Consider the following 19,082-nt stretch of genomic DNA (forward strand, 5'->3'; position numbering starts at 1 on the left):
GGCCTTTGCCCTGTGGACAGTAGACCTTAGCTTCTCAAATCACCAACTTATAGCCCACTGGACCCCCAAGTGCTTGTAGACCCAACACAAACAGACATCTGTGACAGGCTCAGACTTGCATCTGCGGTGTCTGGACTGATTGCTGCTTCTCTGGAATAAGCTTCATGAAAAGACAGAGGAGGGCAAATGGTGAAAGTCTGACCTAAGGCTGTCAGGAGGCTCTCTGCCCTAGTGTTCAGAAATAGGGAGTAGGGACGATTGAAAGCATGTTGTTTCATTGGGTATAGCTGATGTTCTTCAGGGCAGCCTGAAGTTGACTGGAATAAAGCCTGTCCCTGCCCTTTTCTTGGGAGCATGGCAGAATGTCTGTTCTTCTGGTTAGTCTCTGCAGCAAGGAGCAGCTCAGTCCCCTGTCACAAGCCACTCACAGCCCATCTAGACCGGGCACATGTGCCCTCTCAATTGCCTCTTGCCACCATGGGCAGTGCCAAGGCATTTCCTTCCCAGGCGTGCAGCAGGAAGAAACTGAACTGAGTGGGGCAAAAGGACCCTTTTGGAATGTCTACCTTGATGACATTTTACACTGTGGGTGAATTAAAAACAAGCTTTCCAATTAAGTGCCTAATCTAATACAGCCTCCTGAGGTATGTACAGAAGAAACAGGGGGCAGCCAGCCCCTGTCCTCCAGGAGCTTTCATGAAATGTTACATATTTCCTAATTTTCTTCTCAGTGAGAGCAATCTCTCCCTGAGGCTGCCACCATGTGCTAGCATGCCCTGTAATCCAAACAGACTCCTCAGAGAGGTTTGCATGTAGCCAGACAGCAATAAACATGTTTGTGGATTAATACATCACTGTAGAGCCTATTACATGCAGAGGGAGAGTCTTAGATGTCTGGAAGAACTCTTTTAGTGGCAATCCAGGTTCCAGCTGTGTTCCCTGCTCTGCATTCCGAAGTCAGTCCTCTCCCGGTTTTTGCCCAGCTTTCTTTTGCAGACAGTGGCAAATCTTACAGGTAGGTAATGTGGTCCAGTTCTGCATCTCCCACTGCATGTAAATCTTATTGGTCTCAACCATCCCTCTCATTCCTTTCCTTCTCTCAGGGTCCAGCCTTTGAAAGTGTTATCCAGAATTTTGGAGTGGAAGGAGACTGGCTCTTGTCCTCATCTTACATGTCCCTAATGCCCCCATTTCCCACGTCCCTAACCCCCACCCCATCCCCTCATCTGGCACATGCACAGTCAGGGCTGGTCTAGTCTGACTTCAGGACAAAAATTTTGGAGACTGACCCTTCCCCAGCATGTTGTTTACTGCACAGCCTCCTAGCTGCTTTGCACATTTGTCAGCATCATGCTTTAGGACAGTTAAGAATGCCATTTACCTAGCAATCTGCAGCCAGAAAGGTGAGCATCTTTCATTTTCCATCTCCTCTTTGCTCTTGCTAAGCCCCACTCATACCTATCCTCTACTATGAAACATCACCTGCCTGCAGGCAAAGGCCTTCTTCAACAGCCCAGATAAGTATTCAGTGTGGATTTATTAAAAGCATCATTTTTGGCAAAATAAATTTTCAGTAAGAAGAAGTTAAATCATTGCTGAAATGTCCCGTCCTTGGAAAAGTCGTTTTGGTTAAGATGCTGCTGTAGTGGCTCTGAGCTACTCCACATGATGATAAATGTTTATCATGTAATAATGAAAAATATGCTATTCAAAACAATTTGTATAAGACATTTGAATAAAGGTAACTTGACACAATTTATAGTGATGATATTAAACTCTTCCTGAGTCTGTGCTCCTAGAAACAGTGTAAGTTAAGAAAAACACCATACCCTTTGTGTCCCTAGATGTGACTTACGAGAAAAAAACCTCTGTCCCATGTGATTTACATAAAACAAAAATGCTCCCCCTTTTTAGCTAGAATAAGGCCAGACACTCCAAATTCCCCTTCCTTGCCTCATAAATGATTAGCTGAGCTGGTTGTCCCCACTCACCAATCTGGACAAAATGCCTTTCCCCAGACCCCTCAACTTGGGCCCACCCATGAGCATTGCAACACAGAACAACCCTCCTTAATGCCTGCCTGGGACCATTTCCTGCTAAATTGTGGGATCATGTCACCCGCTCCCTGCCCCCTCTGTTCTTCTAGCCTTGCTCACCCCTCTCTATAACAGAAAGTCTCTTTCTGCCTAACCTTTGAGAGCCTTGCAGATCTGATGGTCACAGTGTTCTGCTATTGCACTAGCCCCTTCCTTCTCTTGCAAAGTCACCTCACCCTAATTGCAACAATCCATTGAATAAGGTCTCTCCTCACCTAGGCATGGGTTTACTTTTTTATGGGACAATAGAAGTCATAAATATTGTATAAGGGATTCTCCATTTTGAAGGGTCCAACTGATGAGTAATTACATTTTCTATAACCCAAAATAGAGAAATTTTGTCTTGACGAGAATGAGAGGCCTCTGACATAAATACGTATGAGATAAAAGCTATGGTATAAATAATGCAGGACCAGAAACCTTCACATCCCACCCCTAGTCTATTAGTAATCACTGTCCTGGAAATGTCCTTTGGCCTTCAGTGGCCTGTTTCTCCCACAGCTGAAATTATGTGACTTGGGGAGCTCCAGGAGGTCCCCATAGATCCTCTGCTCTGAGATTGATAGTGGGGATGGATGAAGAGAAATAGCCCTTTTCAGGAGGCTGGAGACCCATGGGATGAGGGCAAGAGCTGTTTCTGCCTGCTGACTGCAGAGGTGTCTTCAGTCTGGCATCAAAGCATGATGTGGAGGGCAGAGAGCAAGGGGTACACACCAGCCTGGGAAAAAGATGGCTGACTGAGGTCTTGTACCAGCCTCTACTCTACCAAGATCAGCCATACTCAGGAGGAAGGCTTGAGCTTCTTTAGGCAGGATCTGAATTAATCTGTTGATTCCATTCATCATGATTAAATATTTGGTAAGCACTCGTTGCCCTGTTTGTCCTATGAGCTGTGGGCCTAGAAAACAAGGACCACACACGACTCAACTTTGCATCTCCTGCACATGGTAAAATACACAGTCCATAGCTCGTGCTGAATATGTTTTTGTTGACTCAATTAGATTAAATTACCCTTCACCTCTCCTTCCTCTCTCCTGGTGGAGAAGGTAGCAAGATAGCAGCCTGGTAATGTAATGTGAGAGGAGGGGACCATCTGGAGGAGTGGGTCCAGGGCTACCTGGATGTTCTTTATCTTCCCACCAGTGGTGAAGGTGAGGAAGGTGGCTCTTGCTTGTGCACTGGGAGAGTGGGCATGGGAGTTGGGGACTGGAATCTGGAATGTGAGGAGCTGGAGCTTCTTATCCTTTCCTGTCCTGTGCCCAAGAACACTCCAAGTTAACCTTGCTGGAAACGGCCATGAATCACACCCAAGCACAGGGCTGGGCACAAAGTTCAGTAAACTCCACCCTTACTGGCCTTTTATTCTAAATAATATGCTGAAAGAAATGTGTGGACACAGCAAACTGGGTGGTATGAGTCATGTTCATAAAAGCAGCTGTGAATAGAAATGCTATCTGTGAACACAACAGTTCTTGAGATGGGCGAGTAGAAGATACTGTCCAATTCACTTTCTTATTACTCGGCCATAAAAACAATGAGCATATAATTAAGCCTATGCCTTAAAATTAGCATTGTAAGGAGTACTACATGAAATGCAAATCTCCCCTGTAACTTAGCTCTCCTGAATCATGTCCTTCATGGACAGTGATTTCTGAGCACTTGCCAACTCTCTGGGAGAGGCAGCTTCCTTAGCTGAGTAAAAGAACTCATCCTCACTGCATGGAGGGATATAGGAAGTTGTGGGATTTAGACATGAGGAAGTCTCCAGTTAAGAGCTGTGAGTTTTATGTGTCTAGAAAACATTAATGTTATTATTAGCGAGTATAATGATCAACGTGCAGTCATACCACCACTGCTTCTCTGAGGAACAATTTAAATCTGGAAATAATATGTCCACCCTGGTCATCCCCTACCTAGGCAAGATGAATATGTATCAGAGGTTCACACTACAGAGTGTTGGAGTTGAATGCATAATGAGAGTTTTATTTTAGTCTTTCCCATAAGTGTTAGTGCAGGCTGGCAAGTTTCTTTAAGGGATTACTGTCCTACATCTTTTTTTTTTTTTTTTTTTTTTACAGATTTTATTTATTTACTTGAGAGAGAGAGAGAGCGCATGAACAGGGAGGGTTAGAGGTAGAGGGAGAAAGAATCTGAAGTAGACTCCTCACTGAGCACAGAGGCCAGTGCCGGGCTCAATCCCATGATTGCGAGATCATGACCTGAGCCGAAACCAAAAGTCAGATGCTCAACTGACTGAGCCACCCAGGTGCCCCCCTACTCTATTTCTAGGACTTCTTATGTCTCATGTTTTATGGCCATGGCATCTTAAACTGAAGAAAACACCAGTGTTTTATGTTGACAGGGAAAGCTGGAAAGGGCTTCCTGCCCTGGAAAGCACCGGCGACCCCATTCTACTCCAGTTCCTCCACTGATTCAACCACACACATGCCCTTTAGTCAGGTCATCTCAGTGTTTGACCCATAGAACAGAGCCACTGAATAAGATGCTTTGTAACTTTTCTTTTAGATCCTAAATATTACAATTACATATTTAACCTTGGCTACTTTGTATTTTAAAATAAACATTTATATAGACATATAATGCACTTATATCGTAAATCATAAATCCACAGCTTGATGAATTTTCACAAAAATCCCACTCCCCAGAAGCCCAATTCCCTCCATGCCCTCAGGGATCCACTGACATCTAACACCATAGATTAGTTTTGTCTGCTTTTGAAGTTTTCTTAAGTGGAAGCACACCATGTGATTTTTGTGAGTCTGTCTGTCTATCTTATCTCACCCAACATTATGTTTGTGTGACCCATCTGTGGTATTGCAAGTAGCAGAGTTTGCTCATTTTGTTCCTGCAAATATTCTATTGTGTGAATGTGCCATAGTTTATGTACCTACTCTGCTGTTGATGGATGGGTGTTTGGACTGTTTCCCATTTCTAGCAGTTATTAATAATTATGCCAGGAATACTCTTGTGCATAGTTTTCTGTTTTTCTTTTGGTATACATATATATATATATTTCTAGCTGATACATACCTAGTGATGAAATTTCTCAGTCCTAGGGTATACATATGGTCAACATTATTAGTTTTCCCAAGTGATTATGTTCCTTTACACTCTCATCAGGGGAAGATCAGATTCCCTTTGTTCCCCTCCTCAGCAGTATGTGATATTATGAAAGTTCTGTTATTAGGCATTCTGACATTCTAATGGTACTGGTACTTCGCTATGGTTGCAATTTGCATTTTTCTGATGACTAACAATGTAGAACATATCCTACTTTGTCCCTTCTCCTATTGCGTTTTCTGTCTCTTTGTATGGGAGTTCCTTATATATTCTGGATTCGAATCCTGTGTTGGATATATGCATATCCCTGCTTAGTAGGGAGTCTGCTTCTTCCTATCCCTCTGACCCTTCTCTTCCCCCTCCCCCTGCTTCTGCTCTCTCTCTCGCTCTGCGTGCTCTCTCTCAAATGAATAAATAAAATCTTAAAAGAAGAAAGACATTTCTCTTTGTTTTTCTGGACTATTCTGTGCCATTGATATATTTTGCTATCCTTGAACCAGGATTCTTTGTTGTCACAAGTCTAGATGCGCTAAAGTCCAAGTCTTCTAAATTTGTCCCTTTCTCAAGATTGTCTTGGCTATTTGCCTTCTTCATTTTCATGTAAATTTTATACATTGCTCATTAATTTCCACAAAAATACCTGCTGTGATTTTGATTGGGATCGTACTGAATCTACAGATAAGTTTGGGAAGAATCAAACTAATGAGTATTATATATATATATCCTTCCATTTACTTAGGCTTTTTTTTAGTTTCTCTGAGGCATGATTTTGAAGTATTTTTGTGGAAAGGTCTTATCTGTCTTTTACTAGATTTATTCTTAAAAATGTGATTCTTTTTGAGGCTACTGTAAATGACAGCTGTTTAAATTTTCCTTTCTTATTAAGTTATTGCTGGTATAAAGAGAAGTAATTGGTTTCTGTATTTTGTCCCTCTACCTAGCAACCTTGCTAAAGTCAATTCATTAATTCCAATGATGTATCTGAATAAACTCCCGTATTTTCTACATAATAATTGAGCCATTCACAAAAATGGCATTTTCCATTTCCTTCTTTCCAATCATTATTCTTTTATTCTATTTCTTGCATTGTTGTGCTGGTCAGGACCAGGCATCCTTATCTCATTCTCAAATTCAGAGAGAAAGCTTTCAATAATTCACTGTTAAATATAATGCTGGCTATGAATTTTTATATCTTTATCAGATAAGGAAATTCCCTCTGGGGAGGATTTTAAAGCAGGTGGGAACTCATTGCCTATTTTTTGTGGGGACACTTGGGCCATTATTTTTTTATTCCCACCAGACTTCCTTGTAAATATACTGATGGGATTTGCTAATTGGAAGACAATCAGGGGCCTTTAGGGGCTGTTAGGTAACAGGTTCTTACCTAAGAATGCTTTCAGCGGGCTAGACTGGACCTGTCCTCCGGAGACCCTCACCTGCAAATTTTATCTTTCAAGCCTCATGAGTCTAATGAAAAGTCTACTAGGTTTCTTGGCCTCTCGGCAACTCCCTCTGTTCTGTGTCAGCCTGTCAGGTGTCTCTGTAGAACCTATGAATGACTTGAATAAAACGTGCCAAGAAATCCTGGGCTTACCTCTCTATGCCTCCCCCTTCTCTTGGGATGTAGCCCCCTTGAATTCTTGCTGGTTCTCAACAAAAATATTATGTCCAACTTTTACATTATTTTGCAGGAGAGATTTCATCAGAAACAACTGAATCTGACATTTGCCATAAGCAGAAGTAAGTTCTGGAAATGCAAAATTTAGCAGATGTGATATATAATTTTAAAATAATAATTTTAATGTTTTATAAATATAACATGAAAATTTATAATTTTAATAGTAACATAATATTTGAACAATATTTTTACTATATTAATGTTTTAAGTTAAATTAAAATACATAAAATGTGATGATTTAAAATGGAGATATTCAGTTTTTTGGATTGTTCTCATTATTAATTAATTAAAAATCATTCAATAAATGTTTACTGAACACCTGCTATGTGCTAGGAACTTTTCAGTGCTCAGTGAGACACATCAGAACAAAGATCTCTGCCTTGGATGGGCTTATATTCTATCAGAAGCAGACACAAGAAATTAACATACTATGTCAACCTGTGGGAAAGGCTAAGGAGGGCTTGGGAGTGCCAGATGGGCAGAGCCTACTGGAATTCTAAACCAGCAGACTGGTTAGGACCATCAGGAAGGAAGGCAATGTTGGAAAGGGGATTTGAGCCAGGCTGGCTGAGGGAAGAGCATTCCGGACAGTGGGTTGCCAGTTTGATGGCCTGATGCTCAAGAGGGCTTGGGATGGGAGCAGCAGACAAGACACAGGTCAGAGGTGGACAGGAGTGTGGACCATGGGGCCAGTGACATGAGGAGCTTCTGCACTATCGAAGGAATAATGGGATCTTACTTACATCTTCAAACGAAAAAAAAGTTCCATCTGAAAGAAAATATGAAGAATTTTTAAAAACCCAATTCTAAATTTGACCATATCCTCTATCCTTTGAAAGTCTAGATCAATCAAAAACTTTTTAGGCGGGCGCCTGGGTGGCTCAGTTGGTTAAGCGACTGCCTTCGGCTCAGGTCATGATCCTGGAGTCCCGGGATCGAGTCCCGCATCGGGCTCCCTGCTTGGCAGGGAGTCTGCTTCTCCCTCTGACCCTCATCCCTCTCATGCTCTCTGTCTCTCATTCTCTCTCTCTCAAATAAATAAATAAAATCTTTAAAAAAAAAAACTTTTTAGGCATTCTGTTTATACTTTAACCAAATCAGATTAGTTTAAAAGAATGCAGTCATTCAACAGAGATGAACACTCATGGATTCTGGGGTCATGAGTATTCCTAATGCTAAGAATCCTTTTTTAATCCATGTGTTGCTTTTTGGTACATAGTTATAATTATCCTTTGCCCCAGTTTTCTGTAATGGGCAGACAAAGAAGGCTGTATGTGGTTGATTTGAGAAAATATATAAATGGTAATCAAATTTGTTTCTTCCTGTTGGACAAAACCAAAACAATAAATGACAATTTTCCCATATCCTAATTTGACAAATTATTATCTCCAAAAGTCATAAATTAGCTTCTAGTTCACTGACACATCTGAGAGAGGACATAGTTAGAAAAGGAGAGATCCCTGTTCATGTAGTGTGTGTGGAGGGGGGCGCCAAAGCCCAGACACTGTGCTAGCTGAGAAGAGTGTTATCTCATCGTAGACTAATGCCAGAAATGCCCACTGGGAACTGACCAGTCTTGGGAGAACAAGGCCTACACCCAGTGAGCAGAAAGGACAGATTCTCCTGAGGGTCTGGCCTCCAGGGTCACACCCCCCACATTTGCCTTCTCTTCTAGCCAGTTTCTTAAATGCAGGATTTTCCTATCTCCTTCCTCTGCTATCAATTGCAAAATCCTGTTGGGAGCTCCTGTCATCCTGGTTCCCTACCTGGGTCTTCTGTTTTCCATGGTTCCCACTTGACTTTGGATGATTGTGAATGTGGTGTTGGGATGCACCCTGGTGACTCCTTAGACTGGAGGCTCCTCTGACAGAGAGGCTCTCTCACTTGTCCCTGTGTCAGTGCCCGTCTGTGTTTGTATATTCCCATGACAGGTGTTGAAGGTAGAAAACCATCCATGCATGAACACAGTATTTCTGTTCCTTCTTCCCCCAGTTTATGAAAAGACAGATCCTCATCTCTTGCCATGTTCATGCACAATGGAATTCTCACTGTCTTCAGCTTCTGATTTATATCATTGTTTTCAAGTCTAAGTTTTGGAAGAAACTCTTTAATTCAGATATAGAAAATGATAATTGTGTACAATGGATTGGTATTTAAAATAAGATCATCTTTGGTCAGTAAGCCTGTTCTTATTAGCCTGTCCACCTTACTGTATTTCCGGGACATCCATCATGACAATATCTTGTCAGACACCCAACTGTATATGTGATAACCCAGGGTTTTTGCCTCAAAGTTGAGCCAAAAGTGATTAAACCTCTTGGCGGTACTGGAATAGATTACACATTTTTATAGGTGGACGAAACATATGACAGAAATGGAGAAAGCACACTGGGGATCCTGTTATGTTAAACAGTGTTAGCATATGTGCCATTTTTGAGTCTGCCCTCAGAAATCTATCTTTTTAAAGGAGAGCCTTTCTTTCTCTCCCCTGGGCACATAGCACCCGCTACCTTCCTCCTGCCCTGTTACCCAGACTGACCATGCTCCGTCCATCAGAGCCTAAGGAGACTCTGAGGGTCTCTGATAGGGATGTCTGAAGGAGTGAAGATTGAAAGTATGTTTATGCAACTTATTCATGCTTCATTAAATCAAAGAAAGATGTAGTTTAGCATTTCTATCTATAAATGGCTGAACATTAACATCACAATGTATTCATTTCCTTTGAGTTCTTTTTTCTTTTTACATTCAGGGTGAGGCCAAATCCCACATAAGAGGAATCTGCCACAAAATAAAATACCATCAACATTTCCGTCTCAAAGAGAGACATATAATTTGAAAGTTATACACATGTCACAGCTAAAATAGCTATTCTTGCATAATAGTATTTAACACACATAATTTTCTCCCCACCGAGAACTAATAGGTACTGTAAATTCAGAGACCCACTATAATTTAATGACAAAGTATATGAGGTTTATGAGACTAGTTTTGAAGACATTTCATACAAAGCCATCAGTGCTTTTTGAATTCTAAGGTAGTTTTTATAATCAAATGCAAAATCAGTTGAAAGTTTGGGACGCCTGGGTGGCTCAGTCGGTTAAGCGTCTGCCTTCAGCTCAGGGCATGATCCCAGGGCCCTGGGATCCAGTCCTGCATCAGGCTCCTTGCTCAGCAGGGAGCCTGCTTCTCCCTCTACCTTCTGCTCCGCCTGCTTGTGCTTGCTCTCAATCTCTCTCTCTGAGAAAAAAAAAAATCCTTTAAAAAAACCAGAAAGTGTTATATGCATGGGCAGTGTGTAAAGCCACCTTCGAGCTGGTATAGTAATGGTCTTGTCGTGACAGGAGCTGGAAGTGCCCTTCCACTTACGAAGTGGATACACTTCCACTTACAATGACTTTGCCTGGAAACAATAGAAAATTTAATTCAAATTAATTTAAAAACTAAGGAAATTTATTAACTTATATTAGGGCAAATGCTGAGCTTTTGAGAAAAGGTGGGCTTTTGAGTTAGTTGATCCATGGCTCAAAAACACCCTAAAACTCACTCTATTCTCCATTCCATGCCTGTTTTCTGCTGTGTGGAGGGAGCTTGGGTCTTTTTTGTTGTTATCCATCAGTTCCATTCCCAAAGCCTTAATGCCACCTATTTTTAAAATTTTACTTTTATTGAAAAATAAATCACAAAACACTAAAGCACCACACTCTTAAGTTTATAATTCAATGAATTTTTACATTTGTCTATGTGGGAGACACAATAATGCTCCCCCCACTAAGAGATCACCCTAATGCCAATCATGTAAGTGTTTTTTTTTTTTTTGAGATTCAAGGACTGTTTTTTTTTATATTCGACCCCTCTCCCATGTCCATAGTTAGCAAACCAGTAATGTATATGAATTCTGAAATATGATTGTTCTAAACTAATACTTCTGAGTGTGGAAGCATCTCCTTTATAGAGAACTTTTCATTTTATAAATCTGCAGTCTTAGTGGCTGTTAACTTAAATATTTGGAAGACATGTAAGTCTTTAAAAGCAGAGGCCCTAGAGAACCTTTCTTGGCTGTAGGCAGAGAGGAAGATGGCAGTGAGGAGGAGTTGCTCCTCCAAAAGCTGGTTCTGAGATGGAAGGCTCTGCATGTAAGGAACGGAATTCTTCCAGCAGTTCAAGTAAACAAGAAAACAGGTCCTCCTTTGGGGTCTCTGCAAAGAAATAAGGCCCTTCCAACAACCTGATTTTAGGCTGGTGAGACTGGAATGGGACTTCTGATCTACAGAGCTAAAAGATAATGAATTTGTGTTGCTTTAAGCCAGTAAGAGTGTGGTAATATGTTATGGTGGCAATAGAAAATCAATACATATTTTTGGGTGCACCTGGGTGGCTCAGTTGGTTAAGCAGCCGACTCTTAATTTCGGCTTGGGTCATGATCTCATGGTCCTGGGATGGATCCCCGAGTCAGGCTCCACACCTGGCAGGGAGTCTGCTTCAGATTTTCTCCCTCTGCTTCTGTCTCTTCCCAACCACTCCCTCAAATAAATAAATAAATCTTAAAAAAAAGAAGAAAACTAATACATATTTTTGGAACCAGGGGTGTTGCTATAACAAATGACTAAAAATGTGGAAAGGGCTTTGAAGTTGGAAAGTAGGCAGAGACTAGAAGAATTTTGAGATGGTAGAAAAACTTCAATTGTCTTGAACAAACTATTAGTAGAAAAAAAACCAAAAAACAGATGTCAATGCCAGTGAGGAGGAAACAGGAGGAAGTGAGGTGCATGGTAGAGTAACCTGTATGCAACTTGGAGAATATCTAAGTTTGTGAGCAAAATATCAGTAAAAATATGAACATTATGGGCACTGATGATGAAGACTTAGAAGAAAATCAGAAATGTATTATTGGATATTGGAAAAGAGGGATATAGTGGGAGAAAGCTAGCATGTCTGGTGGTTGTGTGGAAAACAGAACTTGTAAGCAACTTTCAAGTGTTGAAAGTGCCGTCTGGTTTCTTGTTTGCTTAGTAAAAAACAAAAGAAAAGAGATAAACTAAAGGAAAAATTATCCAACAAAAGGGAACCAGGACTTGATGGCTTGAGAAATCCTCAACCTATCCAGGTTGCAAAAGACACTAAAATTAAGAGCTTTACTATCAGAAAAGTGTGCTCTGGAGAAAAGGCTGAATGTAAGGTTGTACAGCATTTTGTAAATATCTTAGAAAGATCAAAAGTTCAGAGTATTGAGTAACACAGAAGGCTTTTTGAAGAGACTGAGTGTGATTCACAGATGCCCTCAATCAAACCAGAAAGCACATCAAAGAAGCTTAAAGACATTGTCCCTCAATCATCTCAGCAAAGGAAAGATGGAGATGGGATATGTGGTCAAGCCTCTTATTCAATGGAGTGAATCCCCATGACATACATGTGTGACCCACAAGTTTCTTGAGAATTTTATATCAGCAGAAACAGTACTAGCTTGTATTGAAAAGTATAGAAAGAATAAAAATAAATTTGTTGGACCCTCACAATTCTACTGGAAGGCAACAGGCTGATAAAACTACTGGCTGTACACAGGTGTTGTATTTCTTTTCTTTCTTTCTATCTTCTTTCTTTCTTCCTTTCATTTTTTGGAAGATTCATTTATTTGAGAGAGAGAAGGAGAGAGAGACAGCACAGTAGTGGGAGGGGCAGAGGGAGAGAGAGAATCTGAAGCAGACTTCACGCTGAGTGTGGAGCCCGATGTGGGGCTCAGTCTCACCACCCTGAGATCACCACCTGAGCTGAAACCAAGAGTCCAACACTCAACTGACTGCACCACCCAGGCACCCCCATAGGTGCTGTATTTCATGGAAAAGTTAGGATAATTTGGAGAGTCACCAAGCTGAGACCACCTACTACCATGTTTTGACTTTCAGACCTAATGGAATTTGCCTGCCTTGATTTCAAATGGCTTGGGACCTTTTATCCTTGAATGGGAATGTCTGCAACTATTAACTGGTACCTGTCCCCCACTGTATTTTGGGAACAGACAACTTGTTCCTTTGGTCTCAAAGCTCCACAAATGGGGGGGGAATTTTGCTCCAAGACAGATTATACTCAGAGCCTCACCAACACTTGATATTGATGGTAATGTTTTGAACACTGAGGTTGATGAAATCTGTATGAAATTGAGTATAATACCAAGTTGCTTATTGACTTGACCTCAGTTTTCTCATATGTATAGTGGGGATAAAATGCCTTTCTCACAAAGCTTTGGGTATCAGGTATCTCAAAGAAAACAAACAAACAAAAAAACAGTAAACAGTTTCCCGTTCTTTTTAGTTATTAGTAAGACTAGGCATTAAAGAAGTCGGGATTCCTATGACTGACTCAGGTGTCCTGGAGCTTAGGATAACCAGCAAGGGACAGTGGATTATAGAAATATGCACAGTACCATTAAAGTCCCCGGGGGTCCTGTCATGGGATGAATTGCATCCCCTCAAAAAAGATATATTGAACTTTTTAAAAAGATTTTATTTATTTATTTGACACACAGAGAGAAACAGTGAGAAAGGGAACAGAAGCAGGGGGAGTGGAAGAGGGAGAAGCAGCCTTCCCACGGAGCAGGAAGCCCTAAGCGGGCTCAATCCCAAGACTCTGGGATCATGACCTGAGCTGAAGGCAGACGCTTAATGACTGAGCCACCCAGGAGCCCTGATATATTGGAGCTTTTAACTCCCAGTACCTCAGAATGTGACCTTTTGGAGATAAGGTCTTTACAGAGATGACCAGTTAAAATGAGATCATTAGGGTGGGCCCTAATCCAATATTATGTGTCTTTTATAAAAGGGGGAATTTGGACATAGAGACAGCCACACAATGAGGGAAGACAACATGAAGATACAGGGAGAATGCCATCTTTAAGCCAAAGATGTCTGAGGACACCAGCAGCCAGGGCAGAGGCCTGTAACAGACCCTTCCCTCATAGCTCCTAGAAGAAACCAACACTGGCAACATCTTGATTTTGGACTTTCAGTCTCCAGGACTATGAGACAATGAACTTCTGTTGCTTAAGGCACCCAGTCTATGGTACTTTGCTAACAGCAGCCTTAGAGACAAATGCATGTACATTTAAAACATGATCTTTGCAGAAGCTGACAATAGCTCTGAGAAAGCCTTCAGACATCTTTTCCTGCGGGTTTCAGTTGGGAGATCCCCCAAGAGCTTGTTTGAGCCGCCTGGTTTATGGTATTCTGTTACAGCAGGCCCAGGAAGCCACATGGACATATATGAGCTGAAACAGATGGGAGGCTCTGTGTGCAGCTTGGAGCTGTGTACAACATGTGCCTCTAAACATGTGATTTCCCATATCCCATCTCTGAAATGTCCCTTCCCAACCAAGTGACTCACATTCTGGTTTGTAACAGGCACCTCTGGGGATTCCTCTACATCTGAAATGTTGAGAAGACTGGACTAAGGGTTTGGACAATGTGATAGGGAGCAGGGAGGCCTGCAAGAGATTCTTGGTCTGACAAGTTTGATGGATGGGAATATGAAATGCAAGGATGGCTGAGGTGGACAAGAAAATGTGAATGAGCCATCGAAACCATCCAGGAGGTCAGCTGGTTCCCCCTGGTCTTCCTTAGGGCCCCACTTTTGACCTACTTCAATTCTGTTTTTCACACTGATTTCTCTCTGCGGGTGTCCTGTCTCTGGGTCAGGTGTGTATGTGGGTGGCCTCCCCTGCACTTGGGACACATTTAGTGTCTGAGAATATGGCCAGATTTCTAGAAAGGGAAACTATGGACTCACACAGCCGTATTCATAATATATGCATATTTGGATGTGCATTCATTCACTTGTTAGCCATTCATTAAAGAAAAAAAAAATCACTCCTACCATGTGGCAGATATTATTCTAAACAAGGGGACATGGAGAAAACCAGGTAAAAAACAAAATCTTTGCTCTTTTTTTTTTAAATTGGGGGGTTGGTGGGTAGACAATTTGAAAAACAAATATAGGTATAAAATTTTAGAAGTTGAGAAGGGCCAAGAGGTACAAAATAGGTGAAGGAGGTAAGAGAGAATGATGGTGGGGTGGGAAGGTAGCCCTCTAGGATCTTGTGGGTTTCTCATGAATACTAAGAGAAATTTGAGCAGCTATTAGATGGAAGCTAGTACATTTAATGAGAGCATCCACAGCTACCTTGCATTCAGGAGAGACACACAGACATATGTTGCCAGGTGTGCAAATGGAACATGGCTTGTGGGAACCTGGACTCATGGCCCTGAAAACATGCCATCTTTTGCCTGAGCAATTCAATTCCAGGAATTTATTCTGAGCGAATGTCCACAGACATTGGCAAAGATTGATGTGCTAAGGTTTTCACATTCATGTCACTTACCATTGAAAAATAGATACGTGACTCCAGAGACCAGCCTAGAGATTGGTGCAGCAGGCACATGGCAAGCAAATCCTCTGAACAACACACATTGTTGGGTCCCTGCAGCACTTCAGAAATTATTTCAGTTACAGAATTAAACATTGTACATTCATGCTGATAAGTATATTTCATGATTAAGGTAAATATCCATATAGTATTAAGTTGAAAGAAGCTGATGAAATAATTTTAGTACAGATATTTTAATACATACAAATATGTCTAAATTCATTTTAGGAAAACCCCTGTTTGCATAGGCACCAGCTTGCTAACAGAGGTCCTCTCTTGGGTTTTTAAAAATAGATGTTTAAATGACAGATTTTCTTTCTTGTCTTTGTCATTTTTTTTAATTTCCCAAATTTTCTGTAAAGAACACACATTATGGGGCGCTCGGGTGGCTCAGTCGTTAAGCGTCTGCCTTCGGCTCAGGTCATGATCCCAGGGTCCTGGGATCGAGTCCCACATCGGGCTCCCTGCTCCGCGGGAAGCCTGCTTCTCCCTCTCCCACTCCCCCTGCTTGTGTTCCTACTCTCGCTATGTCTCTCTCTGTCAAATAAATAAATAAATAATCTTAAAAAAAAAAAGAACACACATTATGTTTTGATCAGAAAAAAAAAAGATTCTATGGTTTTAAAGCATGACAAAAAAATAATGTGCTGAGCATATGACCCATAGAGACACACATTTTACAAATAAAATTGTTGTCACTCTCATTTATGGATTTGTGTAAAAAACAAGAGCATTACATTGGACATGAGACATTTTTACTTGATTTAATGCAATTTGAACTTAAAGTTGATGAATGTGGTAAATGTCCTTTGGAAATACTGATTATACTTTAATTTCCACCAGGTTTTCACAGAGAATTTGATTATTTGAAGGTGGTATGGAAATAGTATTTCACGTTCATTAAAATTAAGTGTAACCATTGTGTATAAAAATATTTTTCTTCCAGTGAAATAATTATATTTTTAGTGTTACTCATTAAAATAATATGGTTCATTTATTTTCTGCGAGAGTTTTCCATAGTGTCACATACAATGTGACATACTGAAATTGCATGTTACACATTGCTTAATAAATGGATTTGAAATCAGATTAAGCTTTAGAAAAGCCAAACTAAACTAAGCTCAAAACAAAGCACTCTTCAAAGTTCCCAGGATCAACTAACAGAAAACATAGACAAACAGATGCTGGTCAAAGGCTACAAACTTTCAGTTAGAAGATGAATAAGTTCTGGGGATCTAATGTACAACATTGGGATTATAGTTAATAATACTGTATTGTATACTTGAAAGTTGCTTAGAGAGTAGAACTTAAATGTTTCACTACAAAAAATGATAATTATGTGACAAGATGGAGGTGTTAGCTACATGTATCAAATCAATAGGTTGTACACCTTAAACTAACACGTTATATGTCAATTACATCTCAATAAAGCTGCAAAAAAAAGCTATTAAAATCAAACAAGATCCAGAAAGTTCATTGTGACATTAAAACTATGCACTGAGTAGTTTCAGTTGCTGAGATAATGTGAAACTGGGCTTTCATTCCAACACTGCACCTAAGTCCTGAGGAGCTTCTTCATGCTTGTTCAGAGATTCAGTCTCAGGATATGGCAAGTTCCCCTCAGAGATGCTGTGATAAACAGAGTGTACATTTTTTTTTTTTTACAAACTTATTGAGGTATTTGTGATGTACAATGAATTGCACATATGTAAAGTGTACCATCTGATCAGTCTTGGCAGGTCCATAGATCTGTGAAATGTCATCACTATCAAGATAACAAATACGTCTGTCAGCCCCCAATGCTCCCTACTTCCCTTTGCCCTTCTCTGAGGGCAACCACTGACTGAATTTCTGTTATTGGAGTTTTATATAAGTAAAATCAGACAGCATGTACTCTTTTTTTTTAAACTCAGCCCAGAGATTTCAAGACTCATGTAGGGTGTTACATATCTTAAGAACTTGTTCTTGCTCTCTCTCTCTCTCTCTTTTTGCTGAGTATTACTCCACTGAATGGATATATCACAGTTTGTTTATTCACTCACCTACCAGTGGATATTTAGATGTTTTTTACAGCTTTGGGCTATTATAAAGAAAGATGCTATGAAATCCATATTTGTGTGGATATATTTTTCATTTATCTTGGACAAGTACCTAGGAATAGAATGGCTGACTTATATGATAGGTGGATTTTTTCAAGGTGGTTACACCAGTGTCCATTCCCAGCAGCATATGTGCGAATGTATGTCTACTCGTATGTGTATGCATGAATGTATACATGCATGTATATATATGCACAGTGGGAGCTGGGTAATAAACCTGGGCTTCGCTGATCCTCTTGAATTTATTTATTTTTTTAGATTTTTAAATTTAAATTAAATTAATACATATAGTGTATTATTAGTTTCAGGGGTAGAATTTAGTGATTCATCAGTTGCATATAACACCCAATGTTCATTACATTAAGTGTCCTCCTTAATGTCCATCCCTCAATTACCCCATCTCCCCACCCAAGTCCCCTCCAGCAACCCTCAGTTTGTTTCCTATAGTTGAGAGTCTCTTATGGCTTGTCTCCCTCTCTGATTTTGTCTTATTTTATTTTTCCTTCCCTTCCCCTATGTTCATCTGTTTTGTTTCTTAAATCCCACATATGAGTGAAATCATACGGTATTTGTTTTTCTCTGACTGACTTATTTCTCTTAGCATAATACCCTCCAGTTCCTCTGGAATTTCTCTGAAGTATGCTCACTATCATTTGTGCTTCTGCTTAAACAGAGGGCTCAAGGTATAAGGATGCTATAAATCCCTACACATTATGTTACATTACATGAGCATTAGAAGGCTAAGTGTATAGGGAGCAGACCTTTAATTAATGCCAAACATGTTTGAGCCCCTGCTTTGTGTCAGATGTTGGGGCTAGGCACTTGGGATACAATAAAATGTTAATGACCTGCATTTTTTTAACAAGAGGGATAAACCAATACATATGCATTTACAATATGGTTGGAAGGTAAAGAATCTATTCCCTTTGATCATATTATTTCCCATAATGACTTCCCTTAATGACTCATAATCAACGTTTGCTCTCTGATGTCTAGGTCCCCTATGAGACTTCTTCACTGCCACTTGGACCTGGTCTGAACCTGACCATGACTGAGGTTTGGGGGCATGGACAGGGGGTGGAAGTGATAAGTCTGTGGCTGGAATGACTTTCTTCCAGGAGAAGGAGGAAGTGAAGCAAATATGAGTGCCAGCTTTTGTAAGAAGCCTGATATTCCATTTGCTTAAGGAATACATTATTCTATTTGGTTCATGAGGTAATAAGCCTCTGGTAATTGAGAGTTTTAACTCTTTTCCTACAGAATAAACATGCACCCTTTGCTCCTCAGTTGTTATTTCATACTGTGGACCCAGTACATTTATACCAGTGTTGGCCAGAGGAGGCCTTGTCCTGGCAAAACTGGAGGAGTGGTCCTGCAGAGATGCCTAAGGGTAATGCTGACACAGGGAAGAGCAGTGGTTCCTCGAGGACTTGGAGGTCCGGACACCACCATAACTCCTGCTGCAGCAGTTAGCCTCTGTCTGTGACAGAGCACTAACTCTTGGCATCCCCATGCCATACTCACATGATCACCCCATAACAGTCTGCTATTTTCAATTGTTTCCATCCTATTTCTGCCAAGCTCACAGGTTCAGCTCACCAGGGATTAACTGTTCTGTGTGATAACTCAATCCTTGTTCACTCAACATTTACTAAGCATTTGTAATGTCACTGTTAGCCATTGTGCCAACTCCTAGAAAATACAAAAGTCTTACC

The sequence above is a fragment of the Neomonachus schauinslandi genome, chromosome 9 (assembly GCF_002201575.2).
Source record: "Neomonachus schauinslandi chromosome 9, ASM220157v2, whole genome shotgun sequence".
Taxonomy (NCBI): domain Eukaryota; kingdom Metazoa; phylum Chordata; class Mammalia; order Carnivora; family Phocidae; genus Neomonachus; species Neomonachus schauinslandi.